This window comes from Mauremys mutica, chromosome 7, assembly GCF_020497125.1.
Source record: "Mauremys mutica isolate MM-2020 ecotype Southern chromosome 7, ASM2049712v1, whole genome shotgun sequence".
Taxonomy (NCBI): domain Eukaryota; kingdom Metazoa; phylum Chordata; order Testudines; family Geoemydidae; genus Mauremys; species Mauremys mutica.
In genome coordinates, this window is record NC_059078.1 from 57898166 (window position 1) to 57924039 (window position 25874).

The 25874-nt window shown below is 43.8% G+C and overlaps 1 protein-coding gene and 1 long non-coding RNA gene across 4 annotated transcripts in view; one reads left to right on the plus strand and one right to left on the minus strand.

Annotated features, from left to right (window-relative positions):
* Positions 1 to 25874, plus strand: part of PAX2 (paired box 2) — a 102168-nt gene that overhangs the window by 12845 nt on the left and 63449 nt on the right. The window lies entirely within an intron of this gene.
* LOC123373738 lies at positions 1469 to 12319 on the minus strand. Its single transcript, XR_006580842.1, has 3 exons — positions 12190 to 12319; positions 2534 to 2767; positions 1469 to 1608 (listed from the first exon to the last, which is right to left on the minus strand). It is a non-coding gene; the product is annotated as an uncharacterized LOC123373738 (long non-coding RNA).

Here is a 25874-nt window from a genome sequence, read left to right on the forward strand (position 1 = left end):
ACCACTTAAACATAAGTACTCAGCATCAGTCGAACTGTGCCCCTACTGAGGTCAGTGGGAGTTGACGTCAATAGGAGCTGAGTTAAGCCAAGGTTGAATGCTGTAGAAGACCCCACCCAGAGTATGGATGATTATGACGCTGATTGGGGTAGTCAGAAAACTTCTGCTTGGCTTTGTCAATCCATCATTCTTGAAATTGAAAAAGCTGATTAGAATGGGGCGGGGGGTCTCCCCCATCCCCAATTCATTTGTCATATGCTATCAATCTACAGGCAGATTTGTCAAGCCCAGAAATCATAAGTCAGGGCCCAAAAGTCATGAGAGTGGCTTAAAAATCCTGAGTTTTAAAAATAATAATAATCCAGTTGTGGGGGTGGTTGCCTTCTGGTTTCGGAGCCGTCGGGTCACTTTTTCAAGCTTCTCTCTGGGCAGGTCTACACTTAAAACACTGCAGATGCCCTGCTCTAGCACTCCAGAAGCCCTCCCCCTGCATAGCACTGTCTACACCAGGGGTTAGCTTGGTATAACTGTGTCACTAAACGGTGTGGGGCTTTCCTGAGCTATGTAGTTTTGCTGATGTACGTTTATAGCGTAGACCTGGCCTGTGCAACCACAAGGGCTAGAAATTTCCTATTTTTAAAAACTGAGAGCTGAGCATCTCATATAATCAACTGACCCCAGTAGCTGGGGCTTTAAGAAGAACAGCAAATACCATGGCACCTCTGATAAGACAGCACAGGGAGCAATTTTTCAGAAGCAACCTCCCGTTTTCACAGTGCAAGTATCTGGGAGCATGTTTCATACCACGTGGACAGCCATCTACCTGATTGCAACCTGCAAATCAGATCACAGCGCACCCAAGTGCTTCAGAATGCGCCCGGAAATGCTTGCACCCAGGAAATTTACACTTGCAATTATTTGTGGGCACCCAAATGTGGGTACCGAATAAGAGGGAGAGTTACTGTTATTATTTATCATTTGTATTACGTCCCATTCACAGATCGAGCCCCCATTGTGCTAGGCACTGTGCAAACACTGCATTTGCGTGGGGCTGAGTAGAGGCTCTTCTGGAAAATCAGCCAGTGGACCTCAACATTCCTCTCGCTGGCAGTCCAGAAAAAAATCTAGCATTTTAAGGGTTAAACAAATATACATGGCTAGCTGCCCGTCAGACTTGCAGAATAAGGGAGCTGTTTGTGGCTAGGGCTTTCCCACCAAAGCATCATCAGCATTGGCCTATAGGTAAGAGCAAGATTGGAGGGGTCCTGCCATCCACTCCTGTTCCCCTAGGGCACAGCTCAGAAAAAGATCAAAGGTGGACGTTGGCTAGTGCTACAAAATAAATAAAGAAATGGGCTCCTAACTGTGCTGAGAACTCAATAAAACAATCACATCAAATACGAGGCCGTATAAATCCACGTCTGCACAGGTAACCCACTCAATTGCTTTTATTACGGCTCAGCCTGGCTCCATTTATTATTATCTGCGGTCTGGGTGAAGGATGCTGGCGTGGAGGGTGGTCTCTTTGTGCAATCCTATCCCCAGAGCTGCAACAATCAGCCCACAGAGAGGTGGGTTTCGATGGGCGACCAGGACGGATCCATCTGTCTGCATGAAAACCAATCAATAACCCTGTAACTAGACCCCTTGTCACTGGGAAATGGACAACACAATAGTTCAATATCGGGGCCATGGAGGAGATTAGCTGTTGTTGGGGGTGAGGGAGAAAAAAGAAAGAGACCATGTGTGATGTGTGGACAGCAGATGTGCATGTGTCCCTGCAGATATGTGTGAGGAAGAGTGAATGTGTGTGTGTGTGCGCGCACGCGCATTCAGGTGGGTACACTTGTGTATATGTGTATGTAAATTGTGGGTGGGTTTTTGGGGGTGTATGTCTGTTCAGTGAGCGGCATAGTGGAACTGTGTATAGGGACTGTATGTGGAGTGTATTTGTGTTGATTGGATTATATGTGCGTATCTAAGTGTCTGTACGCAGGGAACATATAGTCCTTGGGAGGTATATATACACGTACATATGGGGAGAGGGAGTGCGAGTAAATTGAGAGAAGTATATACCTGGGCTATGTATGCTTGTGAGGTGTGTATATGTGGCTGGATGAGTGTATTCCTTGGGGCTTTGGGTGTATGTGTGTGTCTGACGGTGGAGAATGTATGGCTGATGTTGTAGATAGTGTAAGTGTAACATGCTTGGAGATATAACTCTGAGCTCATAGACTGTTACAAAGAACATGCCGTTCAGAAACATCGCTGATGAAATCTTTACCCAAAGCTCTGAGTGAAATTGGGGAAAACCAGGGAAAGTAGGTTCTCATCTCATGTAATCCCCCTGTCCAAAGAGCAGAAATTTAACATTTCCTGCTACTCTCATCCTATAGCAATGCCCCTCCCATAAGCTCACTGGCTGTGGGCGGCCTCTTCTCCCTAGGGCCCTTAGCAAGCCCCCCAACACACACATACACTGGGGTTTGCCTCTGTTAGTTGTGCTCTCTCTGGAGTCAATTACAGTCTTTACCTTGCATTCTTCCTGCCTTGTTCCTGGCCTCACCTGAACAGCTTTTCTTCATTTCCAAGGGTAAATCCCCTTCCCTCTCTGTAGACTGCAGGACACAGGATTAAACGTCCATCTCTGGCAGGGGGAGCAAATCCCACCAAGATTAGATGTGGGCCTAGGCCAGAACCCCAGAGCCAAACAGCCTCCGACTTTGGCTGAGGGAAAAGGTGTCCAAACTTTGCTGATCAGGCTCACCTCAAATCAAGATATAGAAGGAAAAGTGAATAATGCAACAGAAAGAGGGGAAGAAGGGATAAAATAAACAAGCGGGGCACAAAATGTGTGAACTTATTCCATAGCAAGTTTACTCTACACAAAATCCTGACTCTCTGATTTAACAGTGGTTTAGCTTCTGGCAACAACAACAAAATCCCCCCCCCCCCCCACACACACACACCCTTTCATTAGAAGGGTTAGCAGCTAGAACTGGTCAGAAAATTTTATTAAAACAGTTTTCCATCAGAAAATGCCATTGTTATCCAACTGATTTTTTTTCAAAATTGTATTGATTTGGATGAAATTTTGTTTAGAAAAAACTGGAAAATAAACATTTAACATTTTCAGAAGGAAAAGTTCCTTTTGTTTTGAAACCACTTTTTAATTTGAAATTTACTTCATTTTATATTGAAAAAAATAAAGGACTGAACTGAAAATGAAACATTTTGATTGACCCAAAACATTTTTTTTCAGAATTTTGTTTTGTAAAAAAATTCAAAGTGTTGGCTTTTTGTCCCAAACTCAGATTGAAAAAACCTTCAAAATCTCACCATTTTTTCTAGAACAGAAAACCCATTTTCCGACTGGGTCCATTGACATCCCAATCCTTTGTTTGCTACAGAGAGCTCTAATTTTTGTGATGAACAATTAACAGATCTACTGTTTCTTTTGGTTGGGGCTGACGTACAAGGCAGTGTGACCTCATGCAGGGTCTAACGGATTCTCCTATGTGGGGCAGGAAAGAATTTTCCTCCAGGTCAGATTGGCAGAGACCTTGGGGTGGCGGGTTCTCCTTCCTCTGCCACATGGAGTGTGGGTCACTTGCCAGGATTATCCGGGTGTATCTCACTTAACCATTTCCCTGCCATAGCAGGGGCCTCGAGCACTAGTGCACCTCAGTCCCTCCTATTCTCTGTCTGTGGCGCATAATAGTCTAGTCTCCTGTGGACTGTAATATTTTGGTCTAATTTTAGTAGTTGGGTTTAGCATGCGGGTGATGGGTGGTGGTGGTGGCCTGTGAGATACGGGAGATCAGAATAGATTCTAGATCATCTGGTGGGCCCTCCTGGCCTTATACTCTAAACCAATGTCCATTTCCAAGCTCTTGATTTAAATTGCCATGGAACCTTCAGACATTAACATTTGGATGCCTCTTAAAGGGACCATCACCTTGTGAAGATCCATTGCTCTTCTAACAGTTTCTTAAAGGATTGGTTCTTGCTAGTCTGCCTTTAGAAAACACTGCAGCCCAATGCAGTTGCATAATATTTATGGCCAATATTTCCAAAACATGGTGCTGGAAGCCAGGCTCTTAAATTCACATTTGCTTGCCTAAATACGGGTATAGAAGCCCAGCTTTAATTCTGCAGACTGAAAGTATTGGCCTTTATTTATAAAATGACCGGGGAGGCAGATGATATAGCGGGGATGTGGAGGGGGTTATTTTTGTGTGAAGAGGGATTTGTGGCGGGGGAGGAGAGAGTGTGTTTGTGTATGCACTGCCTACACAGGGACCACGCCTCTGGCAGTGGAAGAAGATTGGAATAGGAACAATGTGATGCAGGCCGTCCTCCCACTGATCAAACAGCAAATCAAAAGTTTGAAATAGACAAAGCATGTGGGGTGCTGTCCCTTTAACAGCTGCTAAATTGAATGTTGTGGTCTGACGGTTCCGTAGCAGGCGGGAGAAAGCAAAGGTGGCTGCTGGGTGGGATGGGCTGAGAGAAGAAAGAAGCATCTCATGAAGGCAAGGGGGTAGGAACAGAGTGAAAGACTAATCAAGATTTGGCCAGATTATTATCACTGAAAATAAATCTGCGGTGTTTGTACATAGCGTTGCCGTGGCCACCATCCAGTTCATCTTAGGGATGCGTGAGGTGCGTAGAGGGAGTTTACACTATTGGCAGATGGAATGTTGGTGCCTGAGGGTTCCCAGGCAGCTGTAAGTGGCAGAGCTGGTGGGGACAGTGACCCTGCAGCTCACAGGTGAACAGGGGTCGTTTCCCCGCACACATAAGCTGGGTAGGCAGGGGGCAAAGTGATCCTTGGGAATGCAAAGGGTAAAGAAGCCCTGTAGGAGCAAGAGTGGAAGGAAGAGGCAGGGGGCATTCAGGCTAATCGTTTGTGTCAACTCAAAAGACCATCTTTGCCAAAGAGAAAGTGCTGACTGCACCAGTCGTACATGCCACTGGGTACTTAGATGCACAGCTGACTGATCTGTGCATGCAAATGCAGCAGCGTGGGAACACAACAGACATGTGCATTTTTGAGGGCGCACCATGGGGCCTGTAATGTTTGATCAGATGTTCTTCCCTGTAATGGATATTTAGGTGAGGCATGACCTCTACACCGCAACATGTAAGAGAAGGGGTGTGTGTGGGTCTATGAGGAAATGTGTCTGTGTGGGAGTGTTATGTTTGTAACTAGAATGTGACTGTATGTATTAGGGGTCTATATGAGGAATGGGGAGGATCATATCCATGAGAATGTACTGTATCTGTGGTGGGCATATGCCAGGAGTTAAGTTCATGTGGCGGTGCATGCGTGGGCATAGATACATGCTAGGAGAATGGTTTTGTGGGGATCTGTTTCTGTCTGAGTATGTGTGTGGTATTTGCCATTTGGGCAACAGTGTGAATGTATTTGAGGAGTTTGTTAGTGTATATCGGACCACAAATGTGTGTTTGGGGACAGCACATGCATAGCAGTGTACAATTAGCACTGGAGGTGTTTGGAGTAGGTTCTGTGTGCATTTGGGGACAGTGTGTGCTGTAATATGGAAATCATATACATATACGTGTTTGGGGAAAATATGTATGTGTGAGGTGGGTAGTGGGTATTATGCAAGTGTGTATGCATAGTAGTGTGTGCGTGGCAGTTTGAGATTGTATGGGTGAATTTGTGTATGCTAGTGGGCATGGTAGAGTGTGTGTGAGAGAGAGACTGTATGAGTGAGTGTGTATGTATGCAGTTGTGAGCATGGTAGAGCATGTGCATATTGAGATGATGTGGATGGATAAGTGTATATAGCATGGCAGGTATGTATTCGTGGGAGATTGTGCATGAGGGAGTGTGTGTGAATGGTAGTATCTAGGACAGAGTGGGGGTGTTAGGGCATTATGTTTGGAAGAGTGTATATGTATGGTACGGAATGCTTGTGTTGGTGGATTATTTGTGTATGAGGGAGGGTACAAATGAGGATGGGGGCGGTATAAGATATATCAGACTCAGCCCCCCTCTCTCCTCACACACTCCTCCTCATTATCCAGGTTATCTTGTTTGGGTTAAGAGGCCAGTTTCAATAGACTATAATTGAAGAGTGAAGAGAAGCTGATAAGATAAGGAAAGGACATCATTCCTCAAGGGACCAATAGAGGTTTCATATTCCCCCTTTCTCTGCTGCGTCCCTAACACTCTCTGGCTGTCCACAGGCCCGGTCTAATCACTCTGCTTGTCTGCAAGTCAGAGAGAGAGAGACATGGAAGTGTCTGTGTGTGGGGTGACTGCAGAGCCCCATCCGTCACAGAATTGGGGCAGGAAGTGGGAAGGAACAGTCAAGCATATCTGTGATAAAAGGCGATTGGACAGGTGTAGTACTCCTGGCTCCAGAAGGAGGCAGTGATGCGACAAGTGCGATTCCCTCCTGATGCTGGAGTGAGTCAGGGAGCATAGATTCACACAGTACTCAGGGCAGGTGGAAATCTTTGACCCTTTACCTCTGTGTCTTACTCTGTCAGGGGAAGGTACTGAGCAAGGGCAAATAATCATCTGACTGTCTCTCTACAGCTTGATTTCTAATGGGCCCATCACCACCATGGTTTTTAGGATCATTCTTCTAAAATGCCTTCCATCAGAAGATTTCAAAGCACTTTATAAACATTAACGAATTTCACCTCATAGTGCCCCTCTGAATTAGGGAAATGCAATTATTCCATTTACTAGAGCTGGGCCGAGGAGGCAGTAACTGGACTCCAGTCTGGACTAGATTTAGGTTAGGGTTTGAGGTTCAGGCAAGAGGCTGAATCAGCCCTATGGGGTTGGGAAAGCATTTGATGTGCTGAAATCTCACAAGCTCTTCTTATCCAAAATGGCAGAATTCTCATTAGGAGAGCTGCTTTGGAAATATCTGACCGGCATTAGAACCAGAACCAGAATATAGGCCTCTTATGGTATAGGCTCCTACCTAGATCCCAAACCACCAAGCCAGGCTCAGATCCAGAGATGTGGATCCAAGATCCCCTGAAATGCAAAGGGCTTTGGATATGAGATTCCTTGTTTTGGCTCATTTCTCTTTTAAAAAAGCACCTGGGGAAATGGACTCAGAGAGCAACTCAGTCACACAGCTAGCGTGCGGCAGAACTGGGAATATAACCCAGATCCCCTGACAACCAGCCCTGCATTTTAACCACTAGACCATGCTCCCTCCAAGCCACCTTGAACTTGTCTTGGTAACTAGGGACTGCTGAGCCTCTGAGGGCTGCAGTTTACCAAGCTGTCAGGAGTGTGCTCACTGGACCGCCTCACCAGAGACAGCCTTCCTCACACGCGCTAAAAAAGTTGAAAAGAAATTCATTTCATGGACGGTGGTTGCTTAAAAAAGGCGATTCCAGCATATGTATGTGATAAATGTTAACCGTGCATTAATCGCATTAAAGAGAGCCCTATAAACTTTTCATTTCTAATTAAATTCTAGCCAGTGATTCTGGTGAAGCCGGCACACACTGGGCCTTTGTTTATGTGGAAAATTAAAATGCAAATATAATGGAATTTATTTCCATTACCCGAGTGATATTCTGCGTTCTTCTGTTTAACAGCCTCCAATTATTTTCAACCAGGTCTCTTCCCCATGCCCACCTACCCCCATGCTGCTCCTCCTGAGTGGGGTGAGGGGTGTGTGTGTGTGTGTGTATATATATATATATATATATAAAAACAGGAGGAGGGACTAAGAATAGAGTTGTATGTTCAAGGTCAAATGCAGAAGGGAGGCAGGGAGAGTAGAGGCGGAAGGGAAAAAGAGTGGGAGAGAATGAAGAGGCGAGAGGGAGGTAGCAGAGACAGTCACAAGGACTTAGCTAGTGCGAGGAGGAGTTGCCCTGTGAAAAACCTCACAGGGAAATATCAGCCAAACTTACTGGCCTGCTGAGTCCCTACACTACAGCTGGCTCCATGGGTAATCAGAGCAGGGTATAGGCTGTCTCCTGATGGGCTACCTCGGTGAAGGAACAAATCTGAGAGCTCCCTCAAACAGTTTCCAGTCCTCTAATGCCCCTGTGATGACTTTGCCGCTAGACCGAACCCTGATGGCACTAAAATAAATGGAAAAACTCAGTGTCAAATGCATTGACAGTATGTAGCAAATAGACAAACAAAATAAAAATACACATCATCGACATAAAAATAAACAATGGAGCTTGCTCATTGATTTCCATGGGACCTAGATTTCAGCCCATCTGAGGCTCAGTTGTCGTGGGACAATGGATCATAATATGTCTACAAAAGGGAAAACACATTGCACGTGTGCACACACACACACACATTCATATATACTGCATCTTTTAAAACATACACACATATATACATACACACAACACAGGCTTGCAGACACAGACGAACACATGCATATACCTATAGTTCCCTACACAAGTTCATACATATAGTTGTATATGTGTGCACCCACAGTCAATCACACAGTCACTCATGCCATGTAACACATGTACGAACATGTATGCATTCCTACATGTATGCACAGAGAAATACATATGCACGTGCACACACCGGGCCTAGAGACATCTGCAACACAACGTACAGGCAGCCATACAGACCCACATATACACAAGACATACACACAATCATGCAGATGTACACAATTAAGTGACTTCACAATATTCATTGAAGCAAGCAGCTACAAGCCATGTCCTTTCTCACACACAGTCCTATTTGTACACACATATGCAAGCACTGTAGTCTGAGCACAGCTCAATAAAGAGGACAAGTTGGGTGCTGAGGAGACATTTATACTTCATGTGAGCACCTTAAAGAATCATCTAGTGTAAATTAGCCAACCCCAGCAGAGACATGGAAACAGGAGAAGGACACATTCACTCACAGCGCTGAAACGAGGCCATTAGTCAGTCAAACAACAACACAAGCCCTGTCATCATTATTCAATACACAGGAGCGCTGAGATGCACACTAACTCAATCACGGAGACACACAATTACAAAATCATCCCGATCAAATCAATGAAACAGACATGCAGTCATACAAAGCGCACACCCGGGGATTAATACACAATAACGGCCGCCCAGCTGGCTAACGCGGAGCACAGCCATTCAAACACACAGTGCCAAGCCATGTGGGCTACATTTTCAAAGGGAATCCTAAAGTGTGACCACAAAAGCCGACATAAGTACAGGGGCCTGTGGGTGAAAATTAGCGCCCTTGCAAAAGCAATACAAACAGTGACAGAAAGCCTGAGCGAGAAAGGTGCTGAGCACACATGACACAAACATATCACAGCTACACCCTTATATAACACAAAAACCATCTCTCACAACATAGTAACACAGACATCCCCATGCCGCTGTCTCCCACATGCACAACATCGGAATGCAACGGGCACCCCTACAAAACACGGTCACAATGACACAAGCCCACACTCCAATACAACAGCACACCTCCCTCAAGCTCATCAATGCTCCCCGATGCTAACACAACCGCTCAGGTGCCCTGGCCAGTGCACATCAGTGTAACCACACAACACAGAACCAGCACATCCAGTCTTTCACGAAGACCATGTAGGAGTTGCAGAGTGAGAGAAGGGAACCAGCCCGAGTCGCTTTTCAGGCACTGGACACATCAGCTGTAACCAGTTTTTGTGCATAAAAGGATTTTGCTATTATTGGAGATGACAAGGACAGGGGAGGAGTGGATGCTGTCGGGTGTGTGCGTGTGTGTAGGAATTCCCCTTCCTCTACCAAATGCTTCTGTTCATAGCCATTAAAAAGCCCAGTTCCTCATGCTGGGTGTTCAGTGGGTATTGATTCAGTCTGCAAGCAATTTTAATATTTCTTCAGGGACTTTCCAGCAGCAGCACAAGTCATTAATTCACCCTCCCAAATTGCTTATTCAATAGCGGGAACATGGCTCCTGAATAAAGTCCCAGAATTTATGTGACTCGCCCGAGTCAGGAGGTCAAACAACTGTTATGGAGCGAAGTTAAAAATCCAAATAAAATATTGACACTTTTTTGGGGCACGGGGGAGGCATGGGGGGGAGGGGAAGCAAAGGTATTTAAAACAGGGCTGTGGTGCAATGCCCCCAGGATAAAGAATGGAAGGAGATTGAAGACAAGTTGGAGTTTGTAAAATCAATGGGATTTATTGCCTATCCGCTTGGCATTTAATAACTCTTTGATTGCCATCTCCCTTTGCCCTGCACATACGCATAGGGAGATAAACACTCAGCCACAGGAACACACAAACACACGCACACAGTCACTGGTTTGTGAGTGCATATGCATTATTAGAATGCAATTACATTAGCACCTAGAGGCCTCAGTCAGGATCAGGGCTCCACTGTGCGAGGCGCTGCACACGTGTAGTGAGATTCAGACCATGCCCCAAAGATATTAGTCTACATAGACGAAAGGTGGGAGGAGAACCAGAGGTGAAATGATTTGCTCAAGGTCATACAACAGATCACTGGCAGAGCTGCGCTTCCTGATTCCCAGTTCTGAGCCCTGTCCACTAGGCCATGCTGCCTCTCAGAGCTGTGAAGGCTATGCAAAAACACAGAGATTAATGCAGAAGATCCCCCTCACAATACACACACCATCTATAAACCTGCAAATATAAGCACATCCAGATGGATGACACGTGTCCACATATACAGCTATATATGCACACACAGAGAGATGTACACAAATATATAAACACACATACATTATCCCTATTCATAAAACACAGAGGCAGATGCCATACAGAGGTAGAAACATACACGCAGATTGACACACAAACACAAATGGATGTCTATACAAATGCATATACAGATACAAATTAAATATATGCACATACGGATGTATATACCCACAAATAAACCCAGATGTGCATGCAAACACATGAAATGATTCAAATACATATTTTATTTATTGCTATTTCTGTTCATCTAGATGCATATGTAGCGATAGATATATTGTACATACACATATGAACACAAGGGACCAGATCCTCAGCTGGCATAAATTGGAGTAGTTCTGTTGGTTTCAATGGAGCTATGACAGTTTACACTACTCAGGAAGTGACCATAATACTGAGCCTGCAAAGTACACACTGGTATAAATCCATAAGCACATACACCTATAGAAACATAAGCACATATAAACATAACAACAGATATGCACAAAGGTTAATAGCCCTGTAAATAGAGAGCACATGATAGTGTGGGTGATACAAAGGGTAATTTTTTCAGCCAGAGTTCAGGATGGATGCATTACTCGTGAATAAAACTGGTTGACATTTTCTAGATTTTGATTTTTAATGAAAATTTTCATTACCATTTTGAATTTTTGATGACTCCCCTCCGAGATCCCTCTAACAGTTTGACAAAAATTTTCATGATTTTGTGGGTTTTGACCAGCTGCAGAGAGGGTTTTTTTTAAATTTCAAAAATCTCATGAAAAATGTCCAAAGTTTGATGGAAAAATATATAAAAAAGTGAATTTTTTTGCAAAAAGAAAAGAAAAGTTTTTTTTTTGTATTTCCCAACTCGCTCTGCTCATGGTTGATTTTGCAATTCCTCTTTTAAAAGTGCACGTAAAATCTTCATGCCACCCCAGGCCATCAAGTATTCTCTTTAAATCACATATTTTGCAGAAAAAAAAACAAATGTAGAAATAACTTAGGGTGGTTTTACAAATGTCTTTGGCCCTGTTCTTTTATATCTTTACCTACAAAGCTATCTTCTCAGGGCCTGTCTACATGGTAAATAGACTAACTAACAAAATAACTAAATCAGTTCTCATTCACACCTGTAGTTATTTCAATTCAATTCTGTCAGCAAACACTTATTTCAGAATAAAAGCATCCCATTTGACAATAACAGCATTAGGTAAAAATGACCTAACTCAGGTCCTATACAATATCATGAATTGAAGAAGCAACTTCTTGTGACCTGTGGGGACTCAGAAACAAGTGCTGTATCCCACGGGCAGTGGGACATTTTCAACTCTTTAATAGTGAAAAGTTTACAAGCCAGATCTTCATCATGGAGTCACTACAGTCAAGATTTACACTTGTGAAGACTTAGACCCACAGAGCAGCCAGCCCATTACTTCTAGTCCTAGTGGCTTGTGGCATATCAGACCTGATACATGTTACAAGTCCAGTATTGAGTATTACCTGTCGTGCATCCCAAACCAGTGTAATTTTAGGAAGAAATGCCTTATTTTGGAGGAAGGAGAAGGGAAAAGGAAACATTTTTTGACTATATAATGGGGTAGCCTGGAGCTAACCAGCCCAGTCTAATTAGCCCTACCCCCATACCTTGGAGGCAGTGTGGGGCTTAATTAATAGAACCAGCTGGGTGCTGGGGAGCTGATTACCCTATAAAGAGCAGCAGGAAGGTGCAAACCAGAGTGGCTGCTAGAAGTGAGTAAATCCTAATAAGGAACCCTGTGGTATTGGGGAGAAATGAGAAGTGAGTAGGAGGATCCAGAGGTGAGCAACAAGGATGATCAAAGGGATGGAATGCAAGTCATATGAGCAAAGGCTGAAGGAAGTGGGTATGTTTAGTTTGGAAAAAATGAGATTAAGGAGGAACATGGTAGTGTGAAAGCAGGCCATAAAAAGATGGAGAAAAGTTGTGCCCTCTGTCCACAGAGGGCAGGACAAGAGGCAATGGGTCCAAACTACAGCACAGCAGATTTAGACTAAACCTCAGGAAAAACTTCCTAACTGTAACTGCCTAGGGAAGTTGTAGAAGCTCCTTCTCTGGATGCCTTCAAAAGGAGGCTGGTCAGTCATCTGTCTTGAATGGTTTAGACCAGGAGTAGGCAAACTTTTTGGCCTGAGGGCCATATCTGTGTATGGAAACTGTATGGTGGGCCATGAATGCTCAGGAAATTGGAGGTTGGGGTGTGAGAGGAGGTGAGGGCTCTGGCTGGGGGTGCAATCTCTGGGGTGGGCCAGAAATGAGGACAGGGTGCAGAAGGGGGCTCTGGGCAGGGATGCAGGCTCTGGGTGAAGGAGGGTGGGTCTGAGGGGTTTGGAGGGGGATCAGGGCTGGGGCAAGGGGTTGGGGGTGTAAAAGAGGGTCGGGGGTGCAGGCTCTGGGTGGCGCTTACCTCCAGTAGCTCCTGGAAGCAGCGATATGTCCCCCCTCTGGCTCCTATATGGAGGCATGACCAGGCAACTCTGTGTGCTGCCCCGTCCACAGGTGCTGACCCTGCAGCTCCCATTGGCCCCATTTGTGGGGATGGTGCTTGGGGTGGGGGTAGCGTGTGGAGCCCCCTGCCTGCCCCTATGCATAGGAGCTGGAGGGAGACATGCTGCTGCTTCTAGGAGCCATGCAGAGAAAGCCCCTGACCCCACTCCTGGGCCATACTTTGCCCACTCCTAGTTTAGACCCAACAAATTCTGCATCTTGGCAAGGGGTTAGGCCTAGATGACTCTTGTGGTCCCTTCTAACCCTATGGCTCTATGAGGAGGAAACCCTGAGCCTTCCTGGAAAAGGCTCCATGCTGGGAGGGCCTGAGAGACTCCCAGTAGAAGCACAGATGTAGCTCCCAGAACTTCATTTTTGGGAGTGAGTTTGTTTTAATAAATCCAGCCCTAAGGAGGGTATTGCTGAACCAGAAGAGTGTGTGGTTTTTGTGTGCGTAAGAGAGAACCTGGAAGAAGGGAAACTGAGGCAGGACTGCTGTAGAGTGAGGCCACACAAGGGTGCTCAGGAGTTGGCCAGTCCTATCACAAGGCAGGCTTTTATTTAAGTAAAACCCTGGCAACTGTTTGAAAGGTGTTCAGAGGTTTGGCATTTTAGAAGTAGCTTCTGGTAAGATGGCTGTGTTGGGAGAATGCAGTCTTGGACTGCAGACTCCTAGGGCCAGGGACTTTATTTGTACAATGGCTAGCACAATAGGGCCCAGATCCAAATTGGGCCCTGTAGCTGCTACTGCAACTGGAACAAGATGTGATCTAAACAATAGCACAGTTGTCCAAGGTGCAAGTTGTTATATGCTTCTGCAGATCAGCAGAAGAACTTATTATATGGGCTTTGTAAAAAATGTATGCTCACAAATATCAGACCTTCTATATTAAGGTTCCATTTAGAACTAGCACATAAAAGGCTGATAAATGACTTGGATGTTATAAGCCTCTAGAATGCTGAAATTCAAATCTGTAGCATGGTGATAAGGACATCTGTATAAACTGCTCTTGATGATTCTAAGACAGTTAGAAACAACCCTATGGGCCTCTTGAACTCTGACAACTAAGCATTTAGTAAAGCATCTATTATCGGCAGTGTTGGTCCCAGGATATTAGCGGCAAAGTGGGCTTTTTATTGGACCAACTTCTGTTGGTGAGAGAGACACAAGTTGGACTCAGACCTGAAGAAGAGTTCTGTGTAGTTCAAAAGCTTGTCTTCTACCAATAGAAGTTGATCCAATAAGAGATTACCTCACCGACTCTGTTTTCCCCTATATTAAGATCCTCTTTATAAAAAGTGTGACCCAAATGTCTAACTCTAGATGGACTTGGAGATCATGGAAACATAGGGCTGGAAGAGGTCATCAAGTCCAGCCCCCTACACAGAGGCAGGGCTAAGTAATCCCAGACAACCCTGACAGGTGTGTTCAGCTTGGAGTTGTTTTTTTAAACCGTGGTGAGACTTCCACAACCTCCCTTGGGTGCCTATTTTGAGAGTTTAGCTATCCTTAGATATTAGGAAAAACTTTCCAACTCTAACCTAAATTTCCCTTCTTACAGAGTAAGCCCATTGCTACTTGTCCTACCCTCAATGGACATGAAGGAAAAATTGATCCCTGTTCTCTTTATAACTGCTCTGAACATATCTAATGACTGTTATCGGGTGTCCCTCTCTCCTCTCTGCCCCCCCGCCCCCGGCCTTTCCTTTTTCTCAAGACTAAACATGCCCAGGTTTTTTAACCTTTCCTCAAATATCAGATTGTTCTCCTCTGGTTTCTCTTACACTTGTCCAAATCTTTCCTAAAGTGTGGTGCCCACAACTGGACACAGTACTCCAGCTGAGGTGTCACCATTGTTGAATAGTGTGGAACAATTACATTACTCCCTCTCTTACATATGATCCCCCCCGTTAACACCCCCCAGAAAGATATTACTTTCACAAGTGCATCACACTGTTGATTTGTAGTCTATTTGTGATCCACTCTAACGCCCCAGATCCTTTTCAGCAGTACAATCACCTAGCCAGTTATTCCCTTTGTTGTAGTTGTCTATTTGATTTTTTTCCTTCCTAAGTGAAGTACTTTGCCCTTGACTTGATTAAATTTCCTCTTTGATTTCAGACTAATTCTCTAATTTGTCAAGGTCATTTTTGAATTCTAATCCTGTCCTCCAAAGTGCTAGCAAGCTTTCACAGCTTGTGGTCCTCTGCAAATTTTATAAGTGTACTCCACTATCAAACTCATTAATGAAAATATTTAATGGTACCAGACCTACCTCTGTAAGACCCTCCAGTTTGATGGCAAACTGCTGATGACTACTCTTTGACTACTGTCTTTCAACCAGCTGTGTACACACTTCAGGAAAATGAGATCCAGATGAAGTTACTATGAACATCATGTTGGAGTGTGTCAAAAGCCTTACGAAAATCAATTGTGTTGCCCCATCCACTGGGCTAGTAACCTTGTCAAAGAAGAAAACTAGGTTGGTTTGGCATGAATTGTTTTTGATAAATCCATGCTGGCTATTCCTTAACCCTGTTATCCTCTAGATGCTTACAAATTGTTTATTTGTTCCAGTATCTTTCTGGTTATTGAAGTTAGGCTGACTGGTCTATAATTCCCCAGGTCCTCTTTGTTTCCCCTCCTTTTAAAGACAGGTACAGTGTGCCCTACCTTAGTCCCTGGGACTTCACCTATTCTCCATGAGCTCTCAAAGATAATAGCTAATGATAATTGCTAGCTGGCTCTAGCTAATTCCTTAAGTACTCTAGGATGAATTTCATCAGGCCCTGCTGACTTGGATACATTTAACTTATCCACAAAAACAAGGAGTCTGGTGGCACCTTAAAGACTAAGGGATTTATTTGGACATAAGCTTTTGTGGGTAAAAGAAATATCACTTCAGATGCATGAAGTGAGGTTTTTTAACCCACAAAAGCTTATGTCCAAATAAATCCCTTAGTCTTTAAGGTGCCACTGGACTCCTTGTTTTTGTGGATACAGACTAACATGGCTACCCCCTGATATTTAACTTATCTGAATATTCTTTAACCTGCTCTTCCCCTATCTTAGTGTGTGGTTCCCCACTGCCCCCGTTAATTTGTTACATGTCTAGTCATTAACCTTTTTAGTGAAGACTGAAGCAAAATAGGCATTAAATACCACAGCCTTCTTGATGCCATCAGTTTATTAGTTCTCCTTCCCTGCTAAGTAGAGGACCTACACTTTCCTTCATTGTTCTCTTGCTCCTAATATATTAAGAACCTCTTCTTACTGCCTTTGTCTCTTGCTAGGTATAACTTATTTTGTGCCTTAGCCTTTCTGACTTTGTTCCTACAGGCTTGTGCTATTCTTTTGTAAACATGTATGCACAGATACACATGCACCCATATACACTACATAAAACATACACTGGTCTTTCTCCCTGTGTAGCTCCATACACAAACACAGTGCATACTTCTCAACCTTCACTCCTACCAATTATTTCAATGGAGTGAGGCAGATTTCCATCAGCTGAGGATCTGTCCTCTGGTTGGAACTCAGAATTTCTGTTCTGTGGGAAATTCTGATGTTTCAAATTTTGTTTTCATTCTGAATCTTTAAAGTTTTCTGCAAAATGAAATGTTAAAATTTGTGGCTCAATCAAGATACTCTGTTTTAAGATTATCAATGTTTGTTCTGATTTTGACTTTTTAAGGATAATATAAAATTTTGAACTGAATTTGTTTTAAAATGAAGAATTGAAATGTTCTCCTCTGATGACAAAGTTGACCTTGTCTAGATGCTTCATCTCCCACCCCCCCCCCCCACCCCCAGAACAAACTTAGGTTGAAATCACCACACTGCACAAAAATTCTATTTTGATTTTTGACAATGGCATTTTCTCACAGAAACACTTCATTGGAAAATCTTTTTGACCAAATCTATCAGTACTCGGACATGATCCCTTATGTACACACAGATACAACCACATACAGAGATGAAGGTTACAAAATCAGCGCATGATCCAGCATGCAAAAATGCATAAACATTTATAATGTATCCACTGCCACCTATTTATAACATGCAGTGTTCCAAACCACAAGCATTCAAAAGTCATGAGATTGGCTTAGAAATCATGAGGTTTTTAATAATGAAAGTCCCAAATTAATTTTTTCTTTGCTGTGTGGTTTGAGCTAGTAGGGAACACTTAAGTTATGTTTTCAAGTTTTTCTTTACAACCATGAGAGCTGACTGTGTCTCTTCTAATAATAATAAAACCTCAAATTGACACAGTCACTTCCAGGGGCTGGGGCTTTATATAAAACACCAAATAGCATGAGATGCAGAATAGAATTGCAAGAGTTGGTAGCATTTACCTGCTTCTTCCTAGTTCAGAACTCTTTGTAGCATGCACCTGTCTATGGTTAATCAAAATGAAATGTCCATGAGGAATTCAGCACTTTAAATGTGAACTTATTAACTGGAAATTGGTTGAAAGTACCTGAATATTTTTAATGTTCCAAGGCTCCATACCAAGGCATTTGATTTTGGAATGCCTAGAAGACCTGCAGCTGTCCCGAAACTCACCTGCTGGCACAGCTACTGTCTGACACTTCCAGGCTGAGTCAGACTCTCTCAGAAGGATTAACTCTTCATTCCTCAAAGACAAATCAGGAGCCAGCAAAGCCCATGTCATTTTTAAGAATTTCTTTTATAGTAGGGATGCCAACCACTCAGCCTTATGGCTGAATGCAGCCTGGTTCCTGTATTTTTGTGGCTTGCATGGCATTCTGTATGTTGTGAATATGGCCACTTACTTTTGTTTAATAGAAGTTTTCAGCATTCATGCTTGCAAAAAGAACCTCTCAAATGGGAACTGCATGTAATCAAAGCACTGACTGCCTGAGTCTGCAGCCAGCCTGAAATAACCACTGTGAGAAGTGTAAACTCCCCTACCCTCTATTGATCTCTGGGGTGCATCACCTCAAACCTCATCACAACACTAAATTAAACACATTAAAAAAATGTAAGTGTTAACTACTTCACTGCTGGATCCTTGCACTGGAGGGAGTGGGGATGGGAACTGGGTGCTGCTGAAGAGAAGGAAATGTAGACCAAAGAGCAGGGGAAATACTGAAAGATGGAGAGAGAAAACCAGCAAAAGGAATTACGGGCAGAAATAGCTGTGGATTGAAAGGAGAGCATACTTTCCCACTGAGCAATACTAAAGGTGCCAACCAAGCCACTGATAAGTAATGAGAGTAAAAGTTAAGTTCCTGTACAAACCAAAATATTCTATCCTGGGTCTTTGTGTAAACTACTGATTGACCCCCGTGAGAGTTCTGCAGGGGGTTGATGGACAGGGGTGGCCCTAAATTTATGTCCCAACCCATAACTCAAAATGTAACTCATCCTTCTCCCTAGAGTGACTTTGATACCCTGCTTTATCATCTGTCTTTCCTGGTAGCATCCCCCATTGCCTGGATTCTCTAGCTGTTCTGTGTCCCAAGCCCTGGATGCCCTATAATACCTCAATGGACAGAAAGGGGCTGCTCGGCTGGTGATTCCAAGGGCTTGGTGTAGGGTGGGTCCCTTTTCCAGCTCCTGGCACAGAATTCACATCAAATTAACCCAAAGCAAAACTACTCTGTAGAGCCATGGGCATGGCCAGGTAGGGCCAGATGCTTGCTGGTGTAAATCAGCATCGATCCATTGACTTCAGTTAGTGGAGTTTGTGCCTGTTTACACAGCTAAGCATCTGGCCTATTGAGTGTATAAATACAAACATACCATGACCTGGTCAGATAAAATTAAAAAAAAGTTGATGGCAGTTTTGGTAGCACGAGCCTGTTTTCCATAATATAACACTGCTCTCTGTTCAGCCAGACTAATGGCTACATGGTGTAACCTTTACATCGCTTAGGCCATGTCTACACTACAGGTGCTGTAGCACAGATGCTTCCTGTGTGGATGGAAGAGGTTTTTCCATCAATGTGGTTCATCCACCTCTCTGAGCAGTTGTAACTAGGTTGATAGAATAACTTTTCCATTGACCAAATTGCATCTAAATCAGGGGTTAGAGAAGGGGTAGGCAACCTATGGCCCATGTGCCAAAGTCGGCATGTGAGCTGATTTTTCAGTGGCACTCACTCTACCTGGATCCTGGCCACAGGTCCGGGGGGCCTCTGCATTTTAATTTAATTTTAAATGATGCTTCTTAAACATTTTTAAAACCTTATTTATTTTACATATAACAATAGTTTAGTTATATATTATAGACTTGTAGAAAGAGACCTTCTAAAAATGTTAAAATGTATTACTGGCACGTGAAATCTTAACTTAGAGTGAATAAATGAAGACTCGGCACAGCACTTCTGAAAGGTTGACGACACCCTGGGTTAGAGCATCTTAGCTACGTAGCTCGTGGGGGGGGGGTGAATTTTCTCCCACCCCTGAGCACTGTAGGTAGATTGATCTAAATGTGAAGTGTAGCCCAGGTGTTATGCTAACTAGATGACTAAAGCCAATGGGGTGGACTTGAATCACTGCTCGCCCACATGAGTTAGAGCCCTCGAAATCCAGCCCTACAAAATTGCTCCCCCAACCCCTCCCTGATCTGGCTGCCACTCTTCCTTCCCTCCACCAATCTTCTCTGCTTGGGGACCGCATAGTGCAGTGGAGCCAGGATGGACAAGGAGCTGCTACAAGCTGACGTTAATGCTCTGCTCAAATTAAATGAAATAAAACCGTATGGTGACATCACGGATCACCAACTTAAAACAACAACAAAACTCCAGCCCCTCTAAGCCCTTCAGATGGTAAAACTACTGCTGAGGATTCTACCTGTCTCTGGCATGCCAGGAACCTGCTCAGTCTGGGGAAAATCTCAGCAGAGACTTGCGGTGGGGAGGGAAGGGATTGGGCTTCTCTCTTGCACAGGGGTTGGGGCTGAGGCTAAGCTGGGAGAGTGGTTCCTTTTTCCTAGATCTTCAGCTGGTGTAAATCAGCATAGTTCCATTGAAGTCAGTGGAGCAACAGTGATTTACATCAGGCGGGGATCTGGCACCTAGAGCTTGTCTACATGTTACTGTTTGCCAAGCCAGGGTGACTCTACAGCGCCCCAGCTTGCCATGCAGTAACATCCCGTGTGGATACTGCCACAGTGCAGCATCTTGGCGTGCAGTTCGGTGCCTGACTACTTGCAAATGTAGTAGGACACGCTGCAGGGCGGGACTTTCAGTGTCCATGTGGAATGCTGCACAGAAGGCTGGTGGGTGTAGATTCACACCTTGGCTTGCCGCACAGTAAATTGCTGCATAGACGATCCCCTAGTGTGCAAAGCAGGACAGGCACCACAGTTTGACTGATGTGCACAAGGTAGAAGGTATGAAACCTGAGTGTGTTGAATAGAGACCAGTACTGAATTCCTTCCCCACCCTCAATCACCTCAAAGCTTCAAAAAAATAAATACATCCCCTCTGCCTGTCCTCCCAGATCTAGTATCTAGTTACTCAGGCTATGCTTACCACGGCAGTATCTGAGCTCCCTTCTTGTCTCTCCCTGCCCCAAGAGCAGGAAAAGCTGTATTTGTTTTTCATTATCAGGGAAAGTTTGGGTGAATACATGGGTCTTGTGTTTCCTCTGGAAAGCGCTGAACTCTGGGGGGCCTTCTGAACTCAGGGCAAGGTGCGCCATCGCCTCAGGTTAGCTACCAACTTGTGTCTACTGCTCCTACCAGCATCACCCATTGTTCCCTGGATCATGGGTGTCACAGTACATTTTAGCAGCAATGGGAGAGGCTATTATCCATGTCACAGAATGGTGGAAATTAAGCTATGGCTATAGTACACAGCAGCAAAATGGAGCAGCCACTTCTCTGGCTGCATCTACACTAGCAAATTCAAAGCCACAGTTCGCCACCAACGCAGGTCCCCTACTGGGAGCTTGAGTGTAGATAGAGTGCAGATGTGTTCTTACCAATATGATGTCCAATCCTACCCTTAGAACACCCAAGCCCTGTCTACACTAGACGTTCCACTAAGCAGGGAAGCTACACCAGTGCTGAATTACAGCTATTTATCATAGCCTCCATCATTGTAGTAACTTCACAGTTTGTAATGGTATTGTGCTCAAGACTGCACGGAAGCACGAGGATCTATCTATCATCTTACCCCGTCTAACGTAACTGTGGATGTTTTCATTGTCTGTATAAAAGTGCAAAGCATTTCTGAGTTGTTCTGTGAAGGAAAAGTCCTTACCCTCTACTTCCACAGAGCAGGGTCTCTGAGTGGTAGCAATGGTTCAGTCTGCTGTGCGCTGTGTCGTATGTGCCCCATACTGTTACACCCACCCTGGTACTAAATGGGGGGGAGAGAATGTTTGGTTCATCCATTTTAAATCACCTAAAGGCAGGACGTGTGAGAGCTATGGTGACGTAACATGGCCACAGTGCATGGCTTGCGGATTTTAGAATATAAATAGCCTAGTAAATTACTTATTTAGGCCTCAGTTCATGCAAGGTGCAAAGTACTGGCCTCTCAAGCCCTTGTTTAAAATAAATATACTGATAATCCATAGCTGAGTAAATTAATAAACTGCTGAACGTCTTTACTTTCCATGCAAGTAAATGGGAGCGGTGGGTGCTCGCTGCTGTAAGTCAGGCTATTTACTTAAATGCCTCCATGAATGTAGGTGCCTAGCTTTTGGCATCCAACTTTGAAAACATTGACCTTCAGTTCAGTAATGAAAAAGACTCTGAAGAATACTGTAGAATGTGGCACAAACTGCAGAAACCCTGAAATTCTGGACTCCACAATTTTCTCCTGTGGCCAACGCTGTGTCAGTTTCTGGCGAGATTTGACTGTATGTGTGTGTGTTCCACTGAGGCACTTATCCATTTCCTTTCACAAACCATCCCAAGCTGCAGTAAGTCTCAGGGCCTAGCAGGCTGGGAAGTGAGAACATGTAATGATGTCACAAAATGGGGTAGGACCTTTCTTACAGTTGATCACAATCTTGGATTCTCACTGAGCAGAAGGAATTTTTCAATTATTTGTTTATCAGGAGAAAAAATGCTCTGCAGGCTAAGCATAAGTGCTACACTTGAGTGAGGATTATGTCCATGCTGCTAAACTTCACATTTTATACTTCATTTTCATTGTGAAGCCTCAATCAGATAAGAGTCCTTAGCAGATTTATATTTAATGACAGGAAAGGTGAATTTTTGTAAGCCTCTGAACTCAAAATTAGCTGAAGGAACATTCCAAATATAAATTTAATTTAAACTTAAACTTTCCAAAAATAATCACCCCTGGGCAAAGGCCACGCATGGAAAACTTCAGTCCAAACGATGAATGTTTCAGGAAGTTATGAGCATTTGAAAACAGGGGGTTGGTTTCAGTGGAAACTGTTTTGCAATATTAATTATAGAGGGTGATACCAGGAACCAACTACAATAACTCACAGGTTCCTGAAAGAGACACTATTTCACAGTGTGATGTCATGTCCTGTAATGATATAATATACCATTACTTAACATAATATTGCATATTAAACTCAGTTGGCAAAATGAATTTGTTTCTTTATTGCCATCAAATGTCTTTAAATGTCCAACAATTTGAAGCTTCAGAAGTTTATATATTAAATCTTCTGCATATTCTATTAAACTCGAAGGAGCCGTGTTTTCAAAGATCAGTATCAGAGTTGCATCTGTGCGATTTGCACACTCACTGCTTGTGCAAAAGTCTCCCATTGGAAAATGAAAATGGGAATTTACAATAACTACCAATTTGCCCATGCACTGGTAGCCAGTTTGCTTTTAGTTAACACAAATGCTGTTACATCAGCCACTGATTATGAGGGGGTGAAACCAGGGATGGATCTACCCCAATGAGACATTGTCTAGATAAAAGAGCTTTGAAAGGATTCACATGTACTGCAAGGAAGTTTATTGCATTATCTGGGTGACAACCACTGATTTGAGTCGTTGAGAATCATGGCTTCTCTGCATTTGAGAAGGACTCAGGAAGTAGTTGTGCAGGAAGGTCAAAAGCATATCTGTTTCCAACTTTTTGGCTAGGGAATGTCAATGAGGCAGCAGCAAAAAGGTGAATTGGACTCCTGCTCTCCCATAGCAGTAATCCAGAAGGCCCAGGTTTCAGGGCTGCCTAGGGATCACATGTGGAAGAAGTTTCAAAGTTCAGGAAAACCCTAGTGTTTGAGGGTTGCATTGTTATGCTGTGTGTGTTGCTGCAATGGCCAGGATTGGGTCAACTCTGTTCAGCTTTCATCTGCTGTTTGCCTGGGGAACACGCTTCAGGTGTTCTTGTTCACAGTGGGCTCACTGTACCTCTTAATGTGACAGAAGTAGTTGTTAGTAGGGCTGGGCAAAATTTTTTTGTACAAAAAAATTTGACAACACAAACATTTTGTGAATTTGTGTCCCCCTTCTCTCCCACCCCAAAAAAAAAGTGAAAAAAGGAAACATTTCTTTGTTTTCTAAATGGAACGTGCCAATGTTTTGGTTCAAGACAACTTTGTGTTTTCAGATGTATTTCAATTTTATTAAAGGAACAATCAAAAATGTTAAAAAATGCTCCAAATCAAACCAAAACATTTTCAACACTTTTCAAATTCACTGAAAATTATGAAAAAAATAATTCAACCCAAGATATTTTCCTCCTGATTTTTTTCAGAACTGGCTGAAAACTGCAAAAAATCAGCTATTCACCCAGCTCTAGTTGTTAGTGTGACTATGTAGCTCCATCCACAGATAGACTGCAAGGTAGTGGAATGGCCACATTCTATATTCCAAGTTAGTTGCAGTCAAACCCATCCAAAAGCTCCATTCTTTCTTTTCCAACAGTGTCATTCATGATTGCAACATGAGGGTTCTTTTAGGGTGCCAGGCTGTTTTTAGCCATAGGAAATGTCTTCCATTCTGAGACTCCACTGGGTTTATCCCTTATATGCCAACAATTACTATGCACGTAGCATTGTTATAGCCATGTTTGTCCCAGGATATTAGAGAGACAGGTGGGGGAGGTAATATCTTTTATTGGCCCAACTTCTGTTAGTGAGAGAAACAAGCTTTGGAGCTACACAGAGCTCTTCTCCAGGTCCTTCAGCGCTGTGTCAGCTTGAAAGTTTGTCTCCCTTACCAATAGAGGTTGGGCCAATAAAAGATATTACTTCACCCATCTTCTCTCTCTAAGAATTACTTTGATCAGATTTATTGGCGGGTTGCAGAAACGCAGCCTCAGTACTTCTACCCACTTCCTTGTGAGCCTGTGGCACATAACCAGCTTCATTCTTGAGACAGAAATATTTTCTACAGAGCCTGTCACCTTCAGGTCACTGACTGAACTCTGGTCCTGTAGTGACCAAAAATTACCAGCTGCTGGTGAATCTAGATCCAGTTCCTAAAGGACACATCTCAGCAACCACCGTCCCAATTGGCCCTACCTGGCAACCTTGTAATGGTGTTCCCAGTGGAAAGTCCAAGGTGTGGGTGGATATGGAGACTGAGCTTCCCTTCTCACCCCTGTGTGGGTTGGTGGGACATAGCGGGCAATCTTGCATGGCTTTTATTCCTGTTCTGTGGACAAGGAGGCCTTTTGGCCCCTGGACTGTCAATCCAGAACCTTTCACTGTGCTGAATTCACTAAAACCTCCCAGAGAGTGACGCAAATACCATGTGTCCAACCAACCTACAGAGGATGGTGTGGTAGGGCAGGCAGGGCGTAGTTCTCTGGAGACCTGGGTTCAATTCCCAGCTATGCCATTGGCTCTGTGTGATTGTGGATAAATCAGTTTGTCTGTCTGTGGCTCACTTCCCCCTCTGAGAATGGGGCTATAGCTTCCCTGCCTTCCAGAGGGGTGCTGTGAGGTTAAATATGCTAACGTTGTGAGGTGCCCAGGTAATGTGGTGAGGTAGGGAGATAAGTTTCCCTGTAGAACAGCTTCCCATCCTGTGAGATCAGAGCTATTCACTGGTATGTTAAATGCCACCTCAACCTCATCCGCTCTTCCCCTCCGCCCTGCTTTCATCAAGACTCTCGAGAGCAAGGTGGAAGTCTTGGGAATCAAACTGAATAGAAAACCAACCATGTAATACCAAGAGTTGGTGAACAGAGCTTGTGAGAGGCTGCCCTCAAATCTTATAACAGCAGGCCAGGATATTTCCATTTTACATTTAATTTGTTTATATTTCTCACTTCAAAAAAGTCCTGCTGGCATCCCTGCAAATGGAAGCATCGCAGGTCACCCTAGTATGAATAAGGGCCTCTGATGTCACTTCAATGCTCTTCTAACTGTATTTAGGGTAAGACTCAATAAGAATTGTCTTCATCTGTTCATTTCAGTACAGAATAACTAAGTATAGTATGAGGTCATCTCAAAGTATGAATAGGGATGTCTGATGTCATTTCCCTGCTAATAGGACTTTTTACAGTATGTCATCTAAGGCTGCAGGGGAATTCTTCTAACTCGCTCATTTCAATATAGTACAATACAACATAACATAGTATAATGTGTAGGTTAACTCAGACCTCCCCTTGGGCAGAATTTGGATGGATGGATAGATGAATAGATACATTTATACTAAGCATACATACATTATATCACTCGATTGATTTTTTTTTTTAAAGTTCCAGGTCTGCTTGGCTGTAATGAGATTTT